At 40.6% G+C, this 25,054-nt stretch overlaps 1 protein-coding gene across 2 annotated transcripts in view; it reads right to left on the minus strand.

Moving 5' to 3' along the window:
• Positions 1–24,760, minus strand: part of CTNNA3 (catenin alpha 3) — a 1,949,360-nt gene extending 1,924,600 nt beyond the window's left edge. For both annotated transcript variants that reach the window (XM_036734544.1, XM_036734546.1), the window contains exon 1: positions 24,612–24,760. The gene's annotated coding sequence lies outside the window, so the exon portion shown is untranslated. The remainder of the gene's footprint in view (positions 1–24,611) is intronic.
• Between the last annotated feature and the right edge of the window lie 294 nt (positions 24,761–25,054).

Consider the following 25,054-nt stretch of genomic DNA (forward strand, 5'->3'; position numbering starts at 1 on the left):
AAGGAGACATAAAAAGACCCCACCCCGCCCTTTGCAGAGGGGTGAGGAGGAATCCACAAGTGTTGCACATTACACATATTTTCAGCCTTATTGATATATTAGTCAGTTATGCTGATTTTTTTCATCTTCTCTTGGGGAGGGGCAGTTAAAAATATTGTTATAAAGGATGACTGAAAGGAGAAGAGGATAGTGGGGGGAATTATGCTGACATTAAAAAATACGTAAATAAGCTATTTTAAAATATGTGTATTAAAAGTGGAAACAGGACAGATAATGTAAGGTAGATACAAAAACATGGCATTATCTCATAAGAATAGTATCAGAAATGCTCAAACTCTGAGTGAGCTGAGGCGGGGAAGGATTTTTTAGCTATATTTGGGGAAAATGGGAGAATCTGAGAAGGGCTAGGATCTACTTGGGGGTGGATGGAATGATAATAAACAGGAAGAAGGTGGGGCTTCTCGACTCTAATTTTGCTTCTGCTTTCTCTGCCAAGGAGAACGAACTTTGGACTAGAAAGGAAAGAACAAAAGTGGCTAAAGGGAGTTGATACCCAAGATAAACAGAGAGATAGGTCAACATGCCAACACTGTCCTTGATGAGTTCAAATCACCAAACCCAATTGAACTATATCCCAGAAGAAAATGGCAGATGTGAAGCCTTTAGCAATGACCACTCACCTGAGGACAATACTTTGATTGCAGATTCTACAATTGATTATTAAAGGAATGGTTAGTGAACATGTAGAGAAGGAAACAGTGATCCCAATGAGCCAACATGGCTTCATCAAGAAAAGCTTGTGCCAGGGGCAGCTAGGTGGCATGGTGAGTAGAGCACAGGCCCTGGAGTCAGGAGGACCTGAGTTCAAATCCAGCCTCAGACACTTGACACACTAGTTGTGTGACCTTGGGCAAGTCACTTAACCCCAATTGCCCTGCCTTCCCCCTTCAAAAAAAAGGTTGTGCCAGACTAACCTCACTTCCTCCTGCAATTGGGTCCTACACTGGGGGATCAAAGCAATGCTATTAGTACAGCCTACCTAGATTCAAAGAAAGCATTTGACTAAATTTCTCAAAAGAGGAATGGGCTCCTACCTGCAAAGATAGTAGGGTCCCCATCAGTGGAGATCTTTAAGCATGAGTTGGATGACCACTTGGCAGGTTTGTGGTGGTGGAAGGGAGTTCAGGTAAAGGTCAATGAGATCTCAGCTTCCAAGTTCCCCTCCAATTCAAAGATTGTTTGTGAGATGAGCAGAGACTTCATTCAAAGCCTATAGCATTTCTTACACGAATACAGAGAAGCAGAGGTGGCAGAACTTCAGAGGATCATAGCTATTGAGCCAGGAAAGACCTTAGAAGTCATCTAAGTCAATCCCCTCATTTTAGAGGTGAGGAAAGGAAGACCCAAAGAAGGAACGCATATTTACCAAGGTCACACTACTATTAAGTGACAGAGATAGGGTTTAAACCTTGGTCTTCTACCTCCAAAGCCAGCATTCTTATCACTAAACCACACTTATCTGCTCATAACATGTGAGGTTGCTGTATGAATTTAAATTGACAGATATAATTTCTATCTATTCCTGAGTCTTGTTATCTCAGGCAAATACATCTGACAAAGAAATTAATCTTTGTATTAAATAATAGATCTTTAGGTTAAGGGACTCTATAGATCACTTAGATTTAATGGAGGAAGAAACTGAAGTCCAGAGTGGGTAAGTGACTTACCCACAATTACACAGGAAGTAGCAAGTCCAGGATTGGATCCCAGGTTCTGATTCCAAATCCAGAGTTCTAGTTCATTCAACACCTCTATTGGGCACCTGCAATACACTACACGCCTTGGGGAATACAAGCCCGTATGATAACAAAGGTCTTTGCCTTCAAGATGTGGCAGTGCTTCCCTTCTACCTAGTGACAACCAGGTGCAGGCTAGATAAGAATTGTACCCTAATAATAACTATAATAATATTATATTAATACCTAGCATTTATATAGATAGCACTTTAAGCTTTGCAGATTGCTTTCCTTATGTTAGCTCATTTAATCCTCACAACAGTCCTGTGAAGTAGGTGCTTCTTCATTTTACAGAGAAGAAACTGAGGCCAACAGAGGTAAAGAGACTTGCCCAGGATCATGCAGCTGGCAAGTGCCTGAGCCTGGATTTGAACTCAGGTCTTCCTGATTCCCAGTCCAGTGATCTATCCACCATGTCACCTGGCTAATAACAAAATTGAGTCTCAGGGAGATTCAGTGACATCCCCACTGTCACACAGCTACTATTTATCAGAACAGTGATTCAAACACTGATCATCTGGCTTTGGTTCCAGCACTCTTCTAGTCAGCTAATAAATATTTATTAAGCACCTACTATGTGTCAGACACTAGGCAGTATCTCTCTTGGATAGAGATACTGTGCACTATAAAGTACCACACGCTGAGGAAACATATGGTACTACTAACTGACAACAGTTAGTTCTCTTTATTAAGATTTGCTTTGCCTGGGCCAAATCCCATCGAAATCTAGTAGAGATGAGTGGTATGAAGTGAATGGTCTCTTTAAGCTTAGCAGCAAAGATTTAGAACTGGAAGGAACCTTGGAAGGTCACCTAGTCCAACCTGCTCAGGGCAGAGATGAGCAATCCAAGCTCAAAAGAAGAGAAATGACTTACCCAAGGTCACATGGGTAGTAAGAAAGGTTTTGAACTCAGGTCCTCTGACTCCAAAATCCCACAGTCTTTCTACCGGATGAAGACTATATTTGGTGTTGGAGTGAAAGGACCCTCTAGGAAAGAGTAATCAAATCCACAAAAGCTTACTCAATCTATTTATCAGTTGCCCTAAGGACCATCATCTGCTTCAGTCGTAAGAGCAATTTATCATCCACCAACATGGAATCCAGGACCCTCTGCAGATATGTGGAGCACTAGGGAAACATTCTATCTGGCTTCTAACATTGTAACAAATGTTTCCCAGAGAGAGTGAAAAGATGCCTAAGGCATCTTATTAAATTATAACTTTATAGAATGGAGGGGAGTGAGCATCATTGGAGAGAAAAGCCCTGCTTCAGTTAGGACGGTGAATCCAAAACTGAAATTTCTGCATTTCCCAAGAGTCCGGGCACCATGCCAACCATGTTCATTCCCAAGAAGAGAGCCGCCCAGTTGCTGATGCTATATTAGCTGGAGAGTAAGAGACCCCTTTCTCCCACAGTTGGTATTTCCGAAGATAAGCACAAAAAACTAACTAGAAATAGATTTCATGGCCAAGTTATCCTGGGGACTTTTCCATGAGTCCAATTTTCCCTCTAAAAATCCCCAATCTCCAAAGTCTCCATTGCCAAGAGGAAGAACCAATATGGTAAAAAGACAAAGAAAGCTGGGAGGCAAAATGAGAAATTGCTCTAAATGTTTTATGCTGATGTTGAGTCAGAAACTGTGTCTCCTATGCTTAGACCCTCCCCCCCCCCCCAGCAAAGAACAAAGCACAGATAGAACAAAGGACAGATTTCTGAATTCGGAGTCAAAGGACCTGAAATTAGACCCTGAACTGTCTCTGAACACGGGTATAAACACCGGTAATTCAAGTCAGCAATTTTTTATTTTTTTTTGGAGGGGGGAAAGCAAGGCAATTGGAGTTAAGAGACTTGCCCAAGGTCACACAGCTAGTAAGTGTGTCAAGTATCTGAGGCTGGATTTGAACTCAGGTCCTTCTGACTCACTGAGCCACCTAGCTGCCCCCAGCAATTATTTATTAAAGACCAGTTATTGGGTGCCAGGTGCTGGGGATACATAACAAAGAAAACAGGCCCTGCTCTCAGGGAGATTACATTCTACTGGAGGAATACAATAAACAGGGTGTCCCTAAAGTCTGGAGACACAGGAAAATTGACAGCAATGTGGAATCATTGCACTAGGTTCACATGAATCTTGCAAAGCACATCGACCTTTGCATCACAAATGATGGAAATCAGATTGAAGATGCTATTTGTTAATGTTCCAATTAAATAAAATGTGATTGAAAATTTCATTCATTTCATTTCTTGAAAATATGCATTTCTTGCCCGTGTGTCCAGACTCTAGGGACACCCTGTATATATCACAAGCGGAGTCCAAGGAAAACATGGAGAAGGAACTCACAACTGTGGAAATCAGTGTTTCCCAAAGAAGATGGTGCCTTAGCTAAGTCTCCAAGAGGTTTCTGAGGTGAAGATGATGAGAAGGAGCAGTCCACAAATGCAAAAAACTTATGTAAAGAGGTGGGGAAAGGAATATCAAGCCTGGGGAACGGCTAATGGTCCATTTTGGCTGGAGTATAGAGCTGATAAAGGGAAGTTCATATAAAATAAATTTGGGAAGATAGATTGAGCCACCTGCCCAGCTAAGCAATTTATAACAGCTAGCATTTACATAATACTTTAAAGTTCATGAAGCACTTTACATGTTTTTTCATTTGATCTTCACAATACTGTGAGGTAATGGCTTTCAATCTCCCCATTTGACAGATGAGGAAACTGAGGACAAGGGAGGTTATGTGAGTTGCTCAGAGTCAATTAAGTGAGCAGAATTTGAACTCAGTCTTCTTAACTCCAAGTCCAGCACTCCATCCACTGTATCACAGAGCCACCACTAGATTTTTATATTTTATTCCATGGGCAATGGGGAGCTATTGAAGGTTTGAGCAATAAGGTCATACGGTCAAACTGGTACCTTAGGGAGATTCTTTTGTGAGGATGTTGGATTGGAGATGGGAAAGAATGCAACCAGGGAAACCAATTAGGAGAGTATTAGCTTAGGCCAGATGAGATGAGTTGACGGTTTGGATTGGAGTGGGGACTTGTTTTGTGAAGCCAAAGTCTTCATGGCTCTGGCTTGACATGGCTGCTGATGAGATAAAGTAATTGAAGGGGATGAATAAAGGCTGATTGTGGGCAAGCAGAGTCGGGGTGGCGGGGGGGGGGGGGGAGATGATAGAAGCCTCACCAAAAAGTAGGAGAGCCTGGAGAGGGATCGCATATAAGAGGGAAAACCATAACTTCTATTGTAGACATGTTGAAAGTCATCAGCATAAAGATAATAGTTGAAACCACTATAGTTGATGATGTCTCTCAGAAAGGATGTGAAGAAAGAAGGGAAGAGAGTCTCAGTCATAGAGCCCTGTCGAACAACCACTCCTAGGGAGCAGGAGATAACATGACCAGCCTACGGAACAAGAAGAACCAGAAAGCAACGGGACAAAAGTCAAGGAAGGAGAGAGTGTGAAGAGGAGGGGATATCAGCAATGGCATAAAAATCACAAAATCACAGATTTAGAGCTAGAAGGAATCTTTAGAAGTCAGCACATCTGATCGCCCAATTTTACAGAGAAAGAAACTGGGGGCAGGGAGGCAAAATAACTTGCATTAGGTCTCACAGAGAAGTGTCTTAAGCAGAATTTGAATTCCAGTCTTACTGACTCCAAGTCCAGTACTCTACCCATCATGCCACTTAGCTGTGATTAACGAATTGGATTTAGCAGTTAGAAATCCAAATAGTAACATTGGATAGAAGTATCCATTGATTGGCAGGGTTAAAAAACCAAGTACTGTGTGAGGAAGTGGAGGCAATAGTCAAAGATGGTATTTAATCTCTCTGGGCCTCAGTTTCCAACTGCAAAATAGGCAAGTTGAACTGGGTTCCCTTACAGCCCTAAATCCTATGACCTTATGAATTTCTAAATCATACCCAAAGCAACGCACAGAATTAGTGATCATTGATTGAGGAATGGATGAGACTCACTTAACAGGGCTCACAATTGATCCAACCCCGTTTGCCCACACTAAGCCCCATTTCCTCCTCAGAGAAGCTGAGTCTCTCCCTGAGAAGGTTTAATAAAGCTGAGAGACCACAATAGAAAGGGTCAATGATTAAGATCCAGTATAGATTCACTAAGAAGAATTCAGGCCCAAATGACCCGATTTCCTTTTTGGATAGGATTGCTGGGCTCTTACATCAGGGGATGCTACTGACTTAGGGCACCTTGATTTGAGCATAGTGTCTGCCAACATTGAGCAATGTGGGAAAATGTATATTGGATGATAAAACTTTCATATTTACATGGCTATATTTTTGGATGCTCCTGGATTGTCTTTTGCCTCTTTTTGTACTCCCAGTACTCAGCAAAGCACCAGGAACATAGTAGGTGCTTAATAAATGCTTTTTGACTGCTTGAATGGTTGAATGAATTAGAAGGCTATGGTATTTCATGGGAAAACATTGGGCATGGAGTCTGGGCTCAAATTCTGGCTCTGGTACTTAAAAGCTTCATGAACCTTCCGAGAATCATTTGACCTCCACCAACCTTAGCTTCTTCATCTATACCTAGCACGTCAACTGTTGCTATAGCCTCTCAATTAGTCCTCCTGCCTGAGTCATCTCCGCATCTCTCAACTACTCTCATATAGCCGTACAGCTGACAACTTCATATTCCTAAAACAGATCTATGACCATGTCACCCCCCCCACCCAAAAATCTTTAATTGCTCCCTATTATCTCCAGGAAAAAAAATACAATTTCCTCAATCTGGCTTTTAAAGTCCTTCATAATATGGCTCCCACCCACATCTCTGTTCATCATTTCATACTACTTCCCTACATTAACTTCCCATTGCAGTCAACCTGGTCTGCTAGCTTCCCTCCCCTTGTAGAAGTGGCTCCCCAATGTCTTCAGTGGACTCCTTCTGTACCTCCTGGAATCCCTTGTTCCCTCGAAGCATACTTCTCGTACCACTTCTTATGCCTGCACTTTTCTCATCTCCCCCAGTTATTAATAATTTCTCAACCTTGAAATCACTTTATACTCCTTTATAATTTAAATTACTTTATACTCAGTATTTACTTACTTATATACACCTTCTATTGCCCTGGTAATATGTAAGTTCCTTGAGGACAGGGACCATTCTGTTGTCATCTTTGGATGCCCAGGGCCTGACACACAGTAAGCATTTAATAAATGTGTTTAGTTGAATGAGCCAGAGAAGCGAGATTCCCCCAAAATGTCCCCTGACACAAAGGGCCTCTGATACAAGTTTACAATGATACAACAATAGATAACACAAACAGGGGTAGGGGAACGAGCACTTATATAGCGCCTACTACATGCCAGGCACTGAGTGCTTTAAAATTATCTCGTTCAACCCTCACAACAACCTTGAGAGGTAAGTGCTGTTATTATCCCTATTTTACATGTCAGGAAATTGAGGCAAACAGAGGTTAAGGGACTTGCCCAGGATCATATAGCTAGGAAGTGTCTAAACTTGAACTCAGGTCTTCTTCACTCCAGGCCCAGAGCTCTATCTGCTGCACCATTCAGCTGCTCCAAATGCATGGAATAACAGAATCTCAACAGCCTGAATCAAATGATGGGTTCTAACTAGCAAGATGGAATTGGATGGCTGTAAATTCCTGCTCTTAGGTTAAAAACAATACTTCAAAAAGGATACCTTGAAAGCGAGCTGACTTAACAGCAGGTCATGTTTCAAATAGCTAGAGATTTCCATTAACTCCCCACTCAGTCTGAGTCAATGGTAAACATAGCCATCCAAAAAACGAATGTCATTTCAGGTTGTGCCAACTGAAATGGAGCAAATGAGACCATGATAACTGGTGGAACCATTGATTCTTAAAGCTGAAAGTAGCCTTCAGGGCTATGTAGTCCCACCTGCTACATTATTCAAGAGCTCCCTCTACCCTTCCCAAACCGGGGCTCATCCAGCTTCGGAATGCTTCCAGCGATAGGGGGATTCACTATATCCTAAGGCAACCCACTCCATTTTGGGACCAGCTCTCATTGTTAAAAGTCCTCACTCATATAAAGCCAAACTCCGCCTTCCACACATTATTCCTTACTCTGTTCTCTGGAAGTGGCCCAATAATTCTCATGTCCTTGCTACATGAAATCCTGTAGAATCTTTAAATACAGAAATCACCCCCGGGTATTCTCTTCTCTAGGTTAAACTTCTCCATTCTTTCCATTTTTCATCACCCTCTGTGGAATCCTCTGGACACATCTTTCTTAGTCAATTTTCCTCTTAAAGCATGGTACCTGAAACTAAGCAATAGGTGCTGTCAGATAAGGTACTATTCTTCCATTTTTTTTAAATATTATCATAATCATTAATGTTAGGACTATAAGCATAATAAACTTAAATTTTAAAATTCTCCTAAGGAAGGGGTACTGAGAGAAATAATTAATAATGAATTACAGGTATAGGGGGATCCAGGTTTTTTTTCCTTTTTTCTATTTCCTTATTTAGTTACTAGGTCAAGGCAGCCTCTGAAGGACAGGGCTAATGATGAGATTGGGTTTAGGCCCCACCCAACTGGGAAAGCTTAGTTCTGATTAAAGGTAAAGATTCTTACTGTAACCCCACCATTGTTCTATTCAGGTAAGATTGGACGGATAGTAGATCCTTTTGTCTAGATTGCCCAATGCAGGGGTAGTCCTAGGAGAGATGAGTCTCTTTGTCCAAGAATGAACTAATCAGGAGACAGAGCCAAGATGGCCACATGAAAGCAGCATCTTACTGGAGCTCTCTCACAAGCTGTGTCGGATACCTCTAAAAAAGTGAATCTGGGCAGATTTGAGAGAGTTAGAAGCTGCTAGCAGTGTGAGTGGGACAAATTTCCAAGCCAGGAGAGTCCCAAAGGTCAATGGGATAGATCTGTAGGCTGGGAGAGCGCTCGGCATGCAGAGCTGCACCAGACAGCACCAAAACAGAAGCAGCTGTGGAAACCAGCCAGCGATCCAGGCTGGGAGAAAGCTGGGTGCCCAAAACCGGCAGAGATCCCCAGGCCTCTCAACACAGGACGGGAGTCTGTCAAAGCTACGAGAGGCAGCAGCGCATCACCTCCGGTCATGAGACATCTACTTCTAAGGCTTGTGGCCCAAAGGTTTGAAACACACCTTCTCGAACTTCCAGGAGACATAATGGCCAGGTAAACAGCTCTCATCCATCCCTCCCCAACCCAGAGAATTCCTCAGAAAAAAGTGCTGGAATGGAAGAGACAGAAGTGGGGCTTCAGTGGCTGAGCAGTGGGAGTTCCTGAGTCCCAGAGGGACAGAGTCTGCAGGGGTCAACACCAGGAGCCCAGGTGTACCTTTGCACAGCCAGGGGAAGTGGCAGACACCAGCACAGACAACAAACAGCTGAGACCACTGCTGAAGAACAACAGTGCTGGAGAGCAGCCCCAGGGGAAAAGGAGACTTCAGGCAGCCAGACCCCTCCCCCACACCTCAGGAAACTGAAGGCTACAATACACAAAGCCAGTAACTAGACTCACAATCCCCAGAACAAGAAACCTGGGACAGAGATCCCTGAGCCCTAAAAGCAGAAATCCACTGTAAAGCCAGAAAAAGCTAACCAACATGAAGAAGAACACACACACACAAAAAAAACTGAGGACCATTGATTCTTTTTACAGAGACAGAGATGATCAAAATACCAATTCAGAAGAGGATAGCATTGACATTATACCCACATCTGATACCTCAAAAGGGAATGTGAATTGGTCTCAAGCCCAAAAAGCATTACTGGAAGAGCTAAAGGAGGATTTTAAAAACCAAATTAGGGAGGTAAAAGAAAAAATGGAAAAATGGAAAAAATGGAAAAAAAAACACTGATGAAATCAAGTCTTTAAAAAATAAGATTGGTGAAATGGCTACAGAGAGTCAGAATATAAATAGAGAAAATGACACCCTGAAAGGTAAAATCAACCAATTTGAAATGGAGACTCAAAAGCAAAATGAAGACAGCATTAAAAATTAGAATTGAGTAAGTGGAAGCTAATGACTCTATGAGGCATCAAGAAGTAGTAAAACAAAATATAAAGAATGAAAAAATAGAAGAAAATGTGAAATCTTATTAGAAAAACAACTGACCTGGAAAATAGATCCAGGAGAGACAATTTAAGAATTATTGGTCTACCAGAAATCCACAATGAAAAAAGGAGCCTTGACAGTATCCTGGAAGAAATTATAAAAGAGAACTGCGCAGAGGTCCTAGAACCAAAGGGTAAAATAGTCATTGAAAGAATCCACTGATCACCCCCTGAAAGAAATACCAAATTGAAAACTCCAAGAAATATTATAGCCAAATCTCAGAATTACAAAGTCAAGGAGAAAATACTGCAAGCATCTAAAAAGAAACAATTCACATATCCTGGAACTGTAGTCAGGATCACACAGTATCTTTCAGCTTCTACATTAAATGACAGGAGAAATTGGAATATGATATTCCAAAGGGCAAAGGAGATAGGACTACAACCAAGGATCAACTACCCAGCAAAACTGAGCATAATTTTTCAGGCAAGAAGATGGATATTCAGCGAAATAAGGGAATTCCAGACCTTCCTGATGAAAAGGACAGAACTCAATGGAAAATTTGATCTTCAAATACAAAACTCAAGAGAGACATAAAAAGGTAAACAGGGGGAAAAGCCCCCACAAACCTTATCAATAAGGGCAAACTATTTACATCTTTATATAGGATTATATCATCTTACATATGTTTTTTTATTATATATATTATATAGTATAATATAAGTCATTCCTGAGAATAGTACAGTTATTATGACAATGGAAAGGGATACACATAGACTATGGATGTCTGTATAAAATAACTGATATAAGGATAAAAAACATAATTAAGAGATGTAAAGAGAGGGTTTTGGGAGAAGAGGTAAGGAGGTAGTAGAAAAGTGTAAATTACATCAAATGAAGAGGTACAAAAACACATTACAGTAGAGGAAAGGAAGGGAGGGAGAAGAGCAGTATTTGAGCTTTACTCTCATCTGATTTGGTTCAAGAAGGGAATAAGACACTCTGATAAGTATAGAAATCTAACTTGTCCTACAGGCAGTAGGAGGGAAAAGGGGAAAAAAAGGGAGGGGGTGGTCAGAAGGGAGGGAAGAAGTAGCAAGTGGAAAACAGTAAGATAAGGGAGGGGAATCAAGAGGGAGGGTAAACTGAGGAAGGCAGTGGTCAAAAACAAAACTTTGTTGAGGAGTGGAAGGGGAAAGGGAGAAATAAAAGCATAAACAGTGGGGAAATAGGATGGAGAAAAAGACAGAGATAGTAATAATAACTGTGAATGTGAATGGGATGAACTCTCCCATAAAAAGGAAGTGGATAGCAGGATGAATTAAAAACCATAATCCTACAATATGCAGTTTACAAGACACACTTGAAACAGGGGGATACTATATTAGGAGGGCAGAGTTTATAATTTCAAAGAGGATCATATATATGTCTGAAAGGTTTGGAACCGCTGGATATAAGAAACTCTCAAAGTAGGAGGCAGTCAAAGCATATATTTAGGCTCCACAGTAACCAACCCACGAACCAGCATCCCTACTTTGACATATTGATCAAAAGCTTCCAGGCCCAATAAGTACACCTCACAAGAGTAACCAGGAGGCTACAAAGAAGCATGATGGTGTAAAACAAAATCATGCTTCCCCCTCTATGGTAAAAAGATTACCCACTGGCCTCAAGTCCTTGTTCAGCTTCCTCCCGTAGGTCAGCTCTGCTACTGGCAGCTCCTGCTTCAGCTTCAGCTGTGGCTGTAGCTGTAGCTGTAGCAGCCTCTGGCTCCAACGGGAGCTGTTTTTAACCATCCGACTTCTGCGGGGGTGTAAGGTACACTGGGGAAAGCACAGGTTCTTTCAATCTGCTTAAGCAAGGTGAAGGGGTTGACTGGGAAAGCACAGGTTCTTTCGATCAGCTTAAGCAAGGGAAGCAAGGTGAAGGGGCTGACAAGCTTACTCCAATCCAACATACAAACAGCATTCAGTTCAGGGGAAAAAGCCAAACTAGTCAAGGGCACTTGTTGACTAAGTGCTAAGGAGCCCATTTTTGGTTACCAACACAGATACACACAGGGTAAAGGTAAAATGCTAGAGTAAAATATATTGTGCTTCAGCTAAAGTAAAAAAAGCAGGGCTAGCAATCTAATCTCAGACAAAGCAAAAGTAAAGATAGATCTAATTAAAAGAGATAAGGAAGGATGCTAAAAGGCACCATAAACAATGAAGCAATATCATTGTCTAGCATATATGCACCCAAGTGGTATGGCATGCAAATTCTTAGAGGAGAGGTTAAGGGAGTTACAGGAAGAAATAGACAGCAAAACTATAATAATGGGAGACCTCAACCTCCCCCTCTCTGAACTTTATAAATCTAACCTCAAAATAAACAACAAAGAAGTTAAGGAGGTGAACAGAATTTTTAAAAAGGCAGATATGATAGACCTCTGGAGAAAATTGAATGGGGATAAAAGGGAATATACTTTTTTTCTCAGTGGTACATGGCACATACTCAAAAACTGACCATGTACTAGGGCATAAAAACCTCACAATCCAGTGCAGAAAAGCAGAAGTAGTCAAAGCATACTTTTCAGATCCCGATGCAATAAAAATTATTTGTAGTAAAGAACCATGGAAAAATAAGCTAAAAATTATTTGGAAACTAAATAATCTAATTCTAAAAGAATGAGTGGGCCAAAGAACAAATCACAGAAACAATAACTTCATTCAAGAGAATGACAATAATGAGACAACATACCAAAACTTATAGGATGCAGCAAAAGCAGTTCTTAGGGGAAGTTTTATATCTCTAAATGCTTACATGAATAAAATAGAGAAAAAGGAGATCAATGAATTGGGCATGCAACTGAAAAAGCTAGAAAAAGAACAAACTGAAAATCCCCAATGAAATACCAAATTAGAAATATTGAAAATCAAAGGAGAGATTAATAAAATTGAAATCAAGAAAACTATTGAATTAATAAATAAAACAAAGAGCTGGTTTTATGAAAAAATGAATAAAATTGCTAAGCCTTTGGTCAATTTGATTTAAAAAAGAAGAAAATCAAATTACCAGTCTCAAAAATGAAAAGGGTGAATTCACCTCCAATGAAGAGGAAATCAAAACAGTAATTAAGAATTATTTTGCCCAATTGTATGCCCATAAATTTGATAACCTTAGGGATATGGATGAATATCTACAAAAATATAAATTGCCCAGGTTAACAGAAGAGGAAGTAAAATCCTTAAATAACCCTATCTCAGAAAAAGAAATTGAGCAAGCCATCAATGAACTCCCTAGGAAAAAATCTCCAGTGCCAGATGGTTTTACATGTGAATTTTATAAAACATCTAAAGAACAATAAATTCCTATACTTTATAGACCATTTGGGAAAATAGGTGAAGGAGTCCTACCAAATTCTTTTTATGACACAAATATGGTACTAATACCCAAACCAGGAAGAGTCAAAACAGAGAAAGAAAATTATAGACCAATTTCCCTAACGAAAATTCCCTAATTAAAATTTTAAATAAAATATTAGCAAAAAGATTGCAGCAACTTATGATGAGAATAATACACTATGACTAGGTAGGATTTATTCCAGGAATGCAAGGCTGGTTCAATATTAGGAAAACTATCAGCATAATTGATCATATCAACAACAAAACTAGCAGAAACCATATGATCATCTCAATAGATGCAGCAAAAGCCTTTGACAAAATATAACACCCGTTCCTATTAAAAACACTAGAAAGCATAGGAATAAATGCAGCCTTCCTTAAAATTCTAAATAGCATCTACCTAAAACCATCAACAAGCATTATTTGTAATGGGGATAAGTTAGATGCATTCCCAATAAGATCAGGGGTGAAACAAGGATGTCCATTATCATCCCTACTATTCAATTTGGTACTAGAAACATTAGCTGTAGCAATAAGAGAAGAAAAAGAAATTGAAGGAATTAGAATAGGCAAAGAAGAAACTAAATTATCACTTTTTGCAGATGATATGATGATTTACTTAGAGAATCCTAGAGAATCAAGTAAAAATTACTTGAAATAATAAACAACTTTAGCAAAGTTGCAAGATGTAAAATAAACCCACATAAATCCTTGGCCTTCCTATACAGTACTAACAAAGCCCAACAGCAAGAGATAGAAAGAGAAATTCCATTCAAAGTTACTGTAGACACTATAAAATATTTAGGAGTCTATCTGCCAAGACAAACCCAGGGCCTATATGAACATAATTATGAAACACTTTTCATGCAAATACAGTCAGATCTAAATAAATGGAAAAATATCAGTTGCTTATGGTTAAGCTGAGCTAATATAATAAAAATGCCAATTTTACCTAAATTAATTTATCTATTCAGTGCCATACCAATCAAACTACCAAAAAAGTATTTTACAAAGGTGGATAAAATAATAACAAAATTCATCTGGAAGAACAACAGGTCTAGAATATCTAGGGAATTAATGAAAAGAAATGCTAGGGAAGGTGGCCTAGCCATACCAGATATTGAACTGTACTATGAAGCAGCAGTCATCAAAACTACCTGGTACTGGCTAAGAAACAGAGTCATGGGTCAGTGGAATGGGATAGGTACACAAGACGCAGTAGTCAATGACTATAGCAACCTATTCTTTGATAAACCCAAAGAATCCAGCTTCTGGGCTAAGAATTCACTATTTCACAAAAACTGTTGGGAAAATTGGAAAATGGTAGGGCAGAAACTGGGCATAGACCAACGTCTTACACCATATACCAAAATAAAGTCAAAATAGGTTCATGATTTAGGAATAAAGGCTGATACTTTGGGAGAGCAAGGAATAGTTTACCTATCAGATTTATGGAAAAACAAAGAATTCATGACAGAACAAGAGATAGAGAGCATTACAAAATGCAAAATAGATAATTTTGATTATATTAAATTGAAATGTTTTTGTATTAAAAAAGCCAATGCAACAAAGATTAGGAGGGAAGCAGAAAATTGGGAGAAAATCTTTACAGCTAGTGTCTCTGAAAAGCCTCATCTCTAAAATATGCAGGGAAATGAGCCAAATTTATAGGAGTACAAGTCATTCCCCAGTTGAGAAATGGTCAAAGGACATGAACAGGCAGTTTTCAGAGGAAGAAATTAAATATATCTATAGGCACATGAAAAAAAATGCTCAAAATCACTACTGATTAGGGAAATGCAAATCAAAACAACTCTTAGGTACCACACTTCTTCTGTCAGATTGGCTAAAATGACAAAACAGGAAAATGATAAATGCTGCAGAGAATGTGGGAAAATTGGAACACGGTTACACTGCTGGTGGAGTTGTGAACTGATCCAGCCATTCTGAAGAGCAATTTGGAACTATGCCCAAAGGGCTATAAAAATTTTCATACCCTTTGACTTAGCAATACCACTTCTAGGGTTGTATCCCAAAGAGATCACACAAGTAGGAAAAGGACCCATATGTACAAAAATATTTATTGCGGCTCTTTTTGTAGTTGCAAAGAATTGGAAATCAAGGGGATGCCCATCAATTGGGGAATGGCTGAACAAGTTGTGGTATATGAAGGTAAAGGAATACTATTGTGCTATAAGAAATGGGGATGATACGGACTTCATAATTACCTCAAAAACCTACATGATATAATGCTGAGCAAGCAGAACCAGGAAAATATTATACACAACCACAGATATATGGATTCTGTGATGACTAACCCTGATAGACTTTGCTCTTCCCCAACAATACAAGGTTCAAAGACAGCTCCAAAGTACTCATGATGGAAAGAGCTATCTACATTCAGAGAAAGAATTATGGATTCTGAATGCAGATTGAGGCACACTTTGTGCTCACCTTTTTTTTCCCTTTGTTTTTTTTTTCTCTTTTGTTTTTGGGGTTTTTTTTTTGGTTTTGTTTCTTCTTTTCCATGATTCATTCCATTGGTCATAATTCTTCTTTACAACTTGACCATTGTGTAAATAAGTTCAATGCGAAGTTATATGTAGAAGATATATCAGATTCCTTGCTGTCTTGGGGAGGGGAGGAAGGGAGGAAAGAAAATCTGGAACTCAAAATTATGTGGAAATGAGTGTTGTAAACTAAAAATAAAAAAAAAAACATCAAAGAAAAGAGCTAATGGAAAAAAAGAAAGAATGACCTAATCAGAGTCACATCCCCCAGCTTCTCATTAGAATAAGCCTGCTTTCATTATAATATTCATTCACTCATTAACTGTTAACCAATCAGAGTTGATTTCTACCTGTCAGGAACACCCACTCTTCCAAGGGTATTTAAAACATCCAGTAGTCCCCAAGGTTCATCTTTGGTTTATGAGAGAAAGCCACTGACCTCAATCTATTCATTATTTCCTATATATAATTAATAAATTATCAAATATAAGTATGTTAATAAATATTAATAAAATACATTCCCTAGACATTATTAATAAATTAATACTAATTATCAAGAAATTACATTTCTCAGACTTTTCATTTTGTCACAGTAGATTGGTGGTCAACATCATGGACACTAGCTCATATTGTGTAGGACAGTGTCTACTGTTACAAATGATATTTAGAGGCTGGGTACATTGTGAATAGACTGGAATATTTTAATTTTGTACTTTTCTTGTTTGTGTTTAAATTGTCATAAGCCATTGTGTAAAAAAGCCAAGGTATAGTACTATTTTAACAAGAAAATGTTATTATAAGTTTATATTAACAATCAAAACATAAGTTCTACTTGATTTTATTTAAATTGTAATTTTGATGTATTACGTATGCTTAATACAAAGTGATAATCATTTAATTTCAAGAAAGATAGAATTATTGTATCTGAGGTTTCAAAAAACAAGACAATATTGAATGTAAAGATAATATCAATATTGCATTCTCTCATTGATTTGGACTACAAAGAAAGGCAAAAGACAGCCCCTGATCTCAAGGAGGTCACACTTTAATAGGGGAGACAACATGCAAACAACTACATAAAAACAGAATGTATACAGCATAAATTGGAGATTATCAATAGAGTGAAAGCACTATCAAGAAAGGCTTTTGTGGAAGATGAGATTCTAACTGAGAGCTCAAGGAGCCAGGAGTTGGATATTGAGGAAGGAGAGTGTTCAAGACATGGGGAAGAGCTAGTGAGATGCCCAGTCTGAAGATAGAATACCTTCTTCTGGGAACCACAAGGAGTCCAGTGTCAGTGGATTGAAAAAAGGACATTAGGGGCAGCTAGGTGGTGCAGTGAATAGAGCACTGGCCCTGGAGTCAGCAGGACCTGAGTTCAAATCCAGCCTCTGACACTTGACACACTTACTAGCTGTGTGGCCTTGGGCAAGTCACTTAACTCCAATTGCCCTATCTTCCCCCCTGCAAAAAAAAAGGCCATTAGATTTGGCAATGAAGGGATAATCAGTAACTTTGGAGATTGAATGATGAGCTCAAAAACCAGACTTCAGAGAGTTTAGAAGAGAGTGAGAGGAAGGAAGTGGAGGCACCTATTGCAGATGACCTTCTCAAGGAGTTTAACCATGAAAAGGAGAGAAAATATGGCAATACTAGAGGGAGGATAGAAGGATCAGATAAGGGTTTTTTAAGGACTGGGAAAACATGGGTATGTTTGTGGATCATAGGGAAGCAGCCAATAGACAGGGAGTGATTGAAGATAAGTGAAAGAGTAGGAATGATAGGGGGGCAAAAAGATGGAGAAGATGGGATGGAATGGGATCACTTGTGGAGGTAAATGGATTTGCACTGGCAAAGAGAAGGGCCACCTCTTTACAGGAGACAGGGATGGAAACGGAAATGGTCTAAAGGCATCTTGGATGAGGAGCAGAAGAGAAGAGGGAGCTCTCAGTGGGTGCATTCCATTTGTTCCTTTTGCAGAGTTACAGACCTAGCTGCAAGAATAAAGAAGGGAAGGGAAAAGGGCTGATAGAACCTGCACTTCATATTATGAGGCGCAAAATCTTCCTCATCTCAAGGAGGTTACATTCTAATGCGAGAAGGAAAAAGGAAGTGACTAGACAGTAACCTCAGAAGGGAAGACACTAGAAACAGCCTCCTGCAGCTGGTAGGATTTGAGCTAAATCTTGAAGAAAGCCAGAAAAGCCAAGAGAGAGGTGAAGACAAAGAGCATTCCAAGCATCCAAGAGCCTACTGCATCCTCATCTTCAACCTTTATGTAGCATCCAATGCTCTTGGCTACCCCTTTATCCTTAATTCATGCAGAATCACGTGGAACTTGAGAGCTGGGAAAAACCTCAGAGACTATCCAATCCAACCCATGTTCCAAGTAAGATTCCCACTGGAACCCATCCTTCTAGCCATTTCTTAAAACCCTCCAATGCTTTCCAAGGCAGCCCATTCCATTTTTCGGACAGCTCTATCCATTAGGAAATGTTTCCATAGTTCTACAGCCAAAAGAGTCCTTAGTGATCAGATGATCCAACCTTTTCATTTTCTAGATGAGGATCAGAGGCCTAGAAAGGTAAAACAACTTACCCAAGATCCCACAAGGAAAAAGTGACAGAAGCAGGGTCCCAACACAGGCCCTATGACTCTACATTCAGTGGTCTCTCCTCTGCCTCACATCAAGCCCACACTGGCCACTTTGCAACATCCATCCATTGTATCCATTACCCTATGAATATTCTCTCTCCTCCTTTGGTTTCTGGGATACTGCTAGGTCCTTCCACCTATTAGACAAATCTCTTTACTGTTTCCACTTCCTCCTCCTGCCTCCAGTTACAGATAGCCTCCAAAGTCCTTCCCCTCTCTTCTCTGTGCAGTCTTTCCCTTGGTAAGCTCACCCTCGCTGGTGTATCTGATCATCGCCTCTAGGCATATGGCCCCAAAGTCTTTCTTTTCACCAACCTCTGCTGAGCTCCAACTACACAATGGCCATTTCTATTTGAATTTCTCATGAAGAACTCAAACGTGTCCAAAACCAAACTCATCCTTTCCCCTCCTGAATCAGCTTTTCCTCCTTTGTTTGGTTTTTTAATTATAAAAGTTCCTTGAGAACTGGGACTGTCCTATCAAGTCACCCAGTCCATCAATGAGCATATTTACTAGGCATTCACTATGTGCATAGCACTGTGCTGAGTACATACAAATACAAACAAAAGAAAAGCACTCTCTACCTCGAGTAGCTTATATTCTAAGGAGTGAAGACAATGCACATCTGAGGGAACTGAAAACTGGAAGGGGAAGGGATACACCCAAACTAGTGCATCCAGAGAGGCTAGAACAGAGCCTATAGAGAAATGAAGGATAGCTGGCCCGAACCCTTCCCCAAAATGGAAGTCTTGGCATTTGCATCTCCTAGCACGGAACTGTCACATAATGGGTGTTGTTGGGTCTTAGACATCAAAGATCAGTTCTCTCCTGGATCTTCCTTCATTCTCCTGGGAAGCTGAGGTGAGCCCATTCAGCACCAAACATAGATCTGTAAGTATCTCTGTCTCCCAGGCTTCCACTACTCCCATTACAAAAAGTCAGGGCTCCTCTGAATCCCACCCCCACCCCCCAGCAATCCTCTTCATTGGAACAAACCTTCCTGGTCTGAAATCTCACCAAAATGGCCACTAGCAGAAGGGAGTATGTGAACCATTGTGGACCTGAAAATTGACCTAATTCCACTGATTTATTTATCAGCTAATTTATCTGATATTTATCTGATACCCAGAAAACTGGACCCTTTTCTGGCACTTGGGCTTTCTCCATCAGTTTACGCTGGGAGATTTGAGGGGTACTAGGACAGCTCTTCTGATCTAAAATTATCTGCGACAATGCCTGAAATTCCACCATTAAAGTTCCATTCCTGTGAATTAAACAAAGCCTCCTATTCACAGTCCTCTTTTATATGTAAATATCTGGAAGGGTCAACATTAACAACTTTTTTACTTCCCCTCTTCAGAGTGATTCAATGGCATGTATGTTTTTCTTTGTTACAAGGAAAGACATTGCCTAACCTTTTCAGTTAGATCTTGTTGTTTGTCCTACATGCTGGAAGAGGACCAAAATGACATCACAGTTAGATCTACAGTTACATCGTTAGATCTACAGCTCAGCCAAAGGAATCCAGATGGCTCCCTGCCAAGGGGCCCACCAGACCCAAGAGCCACCATCCAAGTGAAGTCTTGCTGCAAAAGCTAGCTTTGTGTAGCTCTCCATGAGCATTCCCAGGAGCCTGAGAGCCTTAAATAAATACTATTTTTATGTCTTCACTTCAGCACACATACTTTCTCTGCAGACAAGTGTGAGCTGCCAACTTCTCTCTCAGTTTTTAATCCCTGTTACACCAGAGGGGAATAAATGTCTGCTAACAGCAGTTCATGGAGAGTGGAAAGTTGAATACCCTTCCTTCCTCTTATCCTCTTCTTTCCCCTTCTAACCTTCTTCCTACTCCCTTCTCTCCTAGTTTTCTTCCTCCCTTCTCCCTTCATCCCTCCTGGTCTCCTTTCCTTCTGCCCTCTTCCCTCCTTCCCTTCTTTTGCCTTTCTTTCCATCCTCTCCCTCCTCCAACCTCTCTCTTCTTTCTTTCCTAGACACTCCCTTCTTTTCCTTTTAACTTCTCTCCTTCCTTCCCCCCTTCTTTCACTCCTAACCACTCTCGTACTAGCCTTACAAGCTTATAGCCCCTTCCACTAAACAGTAAAAATCCATAATACAGGGTCTGAAACAAAGACCACATCAAATGCTTTAGAATTAAGTGCTTTGAGATTTTGAAAAGAGACAGGCTCCTGCCATCTTTAACACCCTTGATTTGGACATGCTCCAATCTGTAACAACCAAACAGCCTTATGTCCCTTCCTGCCCCTCCAACTCATGATATAGAAGAAAGATTATAAGTTTGGATTCTGGAGAAATCTGGGTTTGAATCTGACCTGTTACACTGACTGTACATCCAATACAACCAATCAGAGAGCATCATGGTCAGAAAGCACCTCAATGGCCACCATCTTGTCCAATCTGTACCTGAACAAGATTCTGATGAGTGGCCACCTACCTTCTACTTGAAGACTTCCAGTGAAGGGCAGCCCACAGCCCTCCGGAGCAGCCAGCCCATTCTACAGTTGGACAGCTCCACCTGAAGGAAGTGTTGCTGCTGCCGCTGCTGCTGTTGAATCATTCAGCTGTGTCTGATTCTTTGTGACTCTTTGGAGTTTTCTTGACAGAGATACTGGAGGAGGTTGCCATTTTCTTCTCCATCTTCCAGATGAGGAAACTGAGGCAAATAGGGTTAAATGACTTGCCCGAGGTCACATAGCTAGTAAGTGTCTCAGGCCATATTTGAACTCAGAAGATTAATCTTCCTGACTCCAGGCCTGGCACTCTGCCCACTGCACCATTTAGCTCCCCAAAGGACATTCTACCAAAAGAAAACAGAAGTTGTTCCTTACATTTCTTTTTTGATTTATTTCCTCCTAAGCCTCAGTTTCTCCATCTGTAAAAGGTGTAATGGTACTTGCTCTTCATTAGTAAGAGCTTAATAAATGGTTCTTGATTGGTAATTGTGATAAATGAGATGGCAAATGAGAAGGGTTCAGTACATCCAAAAGTAATATCAGGAAAAGTTGGCTGATACCAAGAACTGCCCTAAGGTGACATGGAGAGCCTAGAGGTCTTTAAGCAAAGGCTTCAAGTTAGGATTCCTAAGAGGAGAATTCTTGATAAAGTATGGTTTGGATTGGGCCTTTGAGATTCCTCCCAACTCAGAGATTCTAGGATCCTATAAATACCCACTATCATTCTTATTATTGTGTCTTTTGGTTCTCACATCTCTGCCACAAAAAGAAATCTTACAAGCTTCTTCCTTAACTCACCCTTATTCTATTCATGGGGCAGCTAGATGGTACCATAGTGCACAGAGCATTGGGCCTGGAGTCAGGAACACTCATCTTCCTGAGTTCAAATCTGGCTTCAGATGCTTTACGACCCTGGGCAAGTCACTTAACCCTATTTGCCCCAGCTTCTTCATCTGTAAAACGAACTAGAGAAGAAAATGACAGGCCACTCCAGTATCTTTGCCAAGAAAACCCCAAATGGGGTCAGAAAAAGTCAGAAATAACTGAATAACAATAACACATTTTATATACATATATATATATGTATATATATATATATATAATTTCTCAATTTAGCAAATTAGAACTACCACTCATTAAAAAAAAGAAAGAAAGAAACATAAGGAAATTTTATGAGCACGATGAAAATACTGTAGCATCATCCAATTAAAACTGTTGGAGAACTGGAGAGAGCATGGTATAGTGTAAAGAGCATTGCATTTGGAGCTAGGGGTTCAGATTCCAAGCCTGTTACTAATTGTGTGTCTTTAGGCAAGGCACCCCCCTTTCGGGGCATAATTTTCTCATCTACGAATAACCATATGCTCTTGTCCATAAGAAATAACGAATATGAAAAAATCACAGAAGCAAACTAAGCTTCCATTTTGGAAAGCTGTCACATCTACTCCAGGTTGTCCCCCTTGCCTCAGTAACCACAAGTGCCCTCACCTTTCTTCGGTAACCACAGGTTGTTCCACTTTTTTGTGTCTGGGTAGATGAGAATCAGGTGAAATGAGAGGCCTTCGGCAGCCAGTCACCCAACTGGAGAAGTGACCTCTAAGTGACCCTTAAATGCCACCTCACGGCTTCCACAGCTGCCTGTTCTTTTTGCCTTTCGTCAGCAACCACCAGATGTCCCAATTTTTGTTCTCAAGAGGTCTGACTTTTAGATAATCTCATGTCTCCCCCCCCTCCTTTTTGTGTCTCTTAGAAAGAGTTCACACCCCTGAAAGGCTTTGAGCAGGAGTACAGAAGGGATATTCCAATACGTTGGTTATTTAATAAAAACTTTGAGCTACCAACCAGAAAATTACGTTTATTCTACAACAAAGGGAAGACATATATATGAACTGAAGCAGAGTCAAACAAGCAGAGACAGGAAAACAACATAAATAGAAAGAACAACAAAAAAGGAACCTTATGTACTCTTCCCCAAAATACAGATGAGAGCACACCCCCTCCCTTACTTGCAGAGGTGGAGGACTACGGGTGTGGAAGGCTGCATAGACCATCAGATGGTATGAAATAGCTTCATTGAACACTTTTTCTCTTTATTTTTTTAAATTATTTGTTACCAGGCATAGTCCACAGAGTAGAAGAGGAGAGAGGAATATATTCAAAAATGAAGGTGATGTAAAAAAGTTTATCAATAAAAAGCAAAAAAAAGTAAAATAAACTAGATGTTCTCTAAGGTCCTTTCCAGGAACGAACCTGGACATAAACCCCTCTACAAGCAAAAGCTCATAGCTATTGTTCTCTGAAATGCTGGCCTTTTAGCCTGCCTCAATGGGCTGAACACACCCCAGGAAATCAGGAGATCCCAGATGAAATCCTTCGGGCCATGTAGTACTGGGTAAGCCTAGAGCTCTCTAGACAAGAATTTCCAACTCTCCCTAGCATTCTATACCATATTCCCATGACCATTCCAGAAAGGAAACTGTGCCTAATGCCTCCCCTAAATCTTTCCTGTTTCATTTTACCCTTATTTACCCTTATCCCTTCTTGTCCGGGCCTTCATTTTCAGGTCTGCAAAGTATCATACACATGTTATCTCATCTGGCCCTCAGTACAACCCTGTGAGACTGGTACTATTATTGCCCGGATCTGACAGAAGTGGAAAACTTAGGCTGAGATTAAGTGTCACTCCCAAGGTCACGCAGCTAGTACATGTCTGGGACAGGGTCTGAACCCAGGTGTTTCTGATTTTGCACAGTCTGTCCAATACACCGCATTGCTTCTCAATATTATTGAATATCATTAGGATGGATTCATAGATTCTTTCTTTTAGATTTGGAAAGGACTTCAGAATTCATCTAATCCAAAGCCGACGTTTTACAGATGAGTAAACTGAGGCTCAAGTAAGTGACTTGAACAAGGTCACCAAGGTAATGTCAGAGATATGATTTAAACCCAGGAACTCTGGGTTTAATAAATGTTTGTTGATTGATTGATCTCTGCCTCCAGATCCAGTGTTCATTCCACCACACCACATGGTCTCCCATGGTCAAAGTCTTTCCTTGCCTCGAATCTACCTCCAAACCTCCACCCCAACCATCACCAGTCCCCCATGGAGGAGCCAAGCTACCAAGTGTTGGTAAAGCATTTCTTAAAGGGATTCTCACTTCACGCCAACTTAGGGAAATTATTTTACAAGATCAAAAACACAGCCACAAAAACATCGGTACACATAGGTTTCAGGCATGGGTAACCCTTTGCCTCACACTTGCTCTGCATAAGCATGGCATCAAAGGGCACAACCACTCCAACATTCCCATCTTGGCTTCCTTTTGCCTCGGCATTGCTGCCCAAAAAAGGAACATCCTGACCATATCTTATCTTCTCCTGGAGAATAGTCCAATGCGCTTTTTATAGCTTAGAAACTCTCTGAATTCCAAGCACGACATTGCCTACCAGCTTCCCCTGGCAAGAGTTCTGCTGGTTATTTATAACTTTGAAATTAGCATAAAAGTTTACATTTCTCATCATTACTAATCAGAACACTCGAGCTTTCTAAAATAACGCCAGCCTCCTAGAGGTCAGACAGAAGCCCAAGATTTTCAGCCTGGGCTGTACAAAGCAGGACAAATAAATTTCCTGAAGCAACTTGAATTCCCTCCACTTCCCCCGACCCCAGCCACTCCCAAGCTCAGAGCTTTTCATTAGTAACTTCCTCCCCCCACAACTGGACTCTTACCTTTTAGTTACTTCCTAGAGAGATGTCCTCCAAAAGTCCACTGCTATGAGCAATTTTCAGAAAGCAGCTTTGCAAAGCAAATCTCTTGGGGAGTCAGGCACAGAGGGGCTGGGGACTCAGTTGAGAGGCAGTGACAGTGGACCAGTCAGTCACCCAGGAGAGGAGAGAAAGAGGAGGGAGAAAAGGGGAGGTCACAGGCAAGGGTGGGTGGTATCTAATCCTGACCCACCAAGTCCCTGACTTCACCGACAACTTGTGGCTGAAAATACTTCATTGAGGAAGCCCAGACACATACTTTACCCAGAGCCCTGCAAACTCGTCTGTCCTGAAGCTCAGAATTAATGCTCGGGCTTGGCTTTTTCCAGACCTACTTTGACAATGATGAGCTCTCCAATTTAACTAGGGCTGAAGGCAAGAATTGTCAAGAATGAGGAAGACTTCGA

The sequence above is a fragment of the Trichosurus vulpecula genome, chromosome 8 (genome assembly GCF_011100635.1).
Source record: "Trichosurus vulpecula isolate mTriVul1 chromosome 8, mTriVul1.pri, whole genome shotgun sequence".
Classification (NCBI taxonomy): domain Eukaryota; kingdom Metazoa; phylum Chordata; class Mammalia; order Diprotodontia; family Phalangeridae; genus Trichosurus; species Trichosurus vulpecula.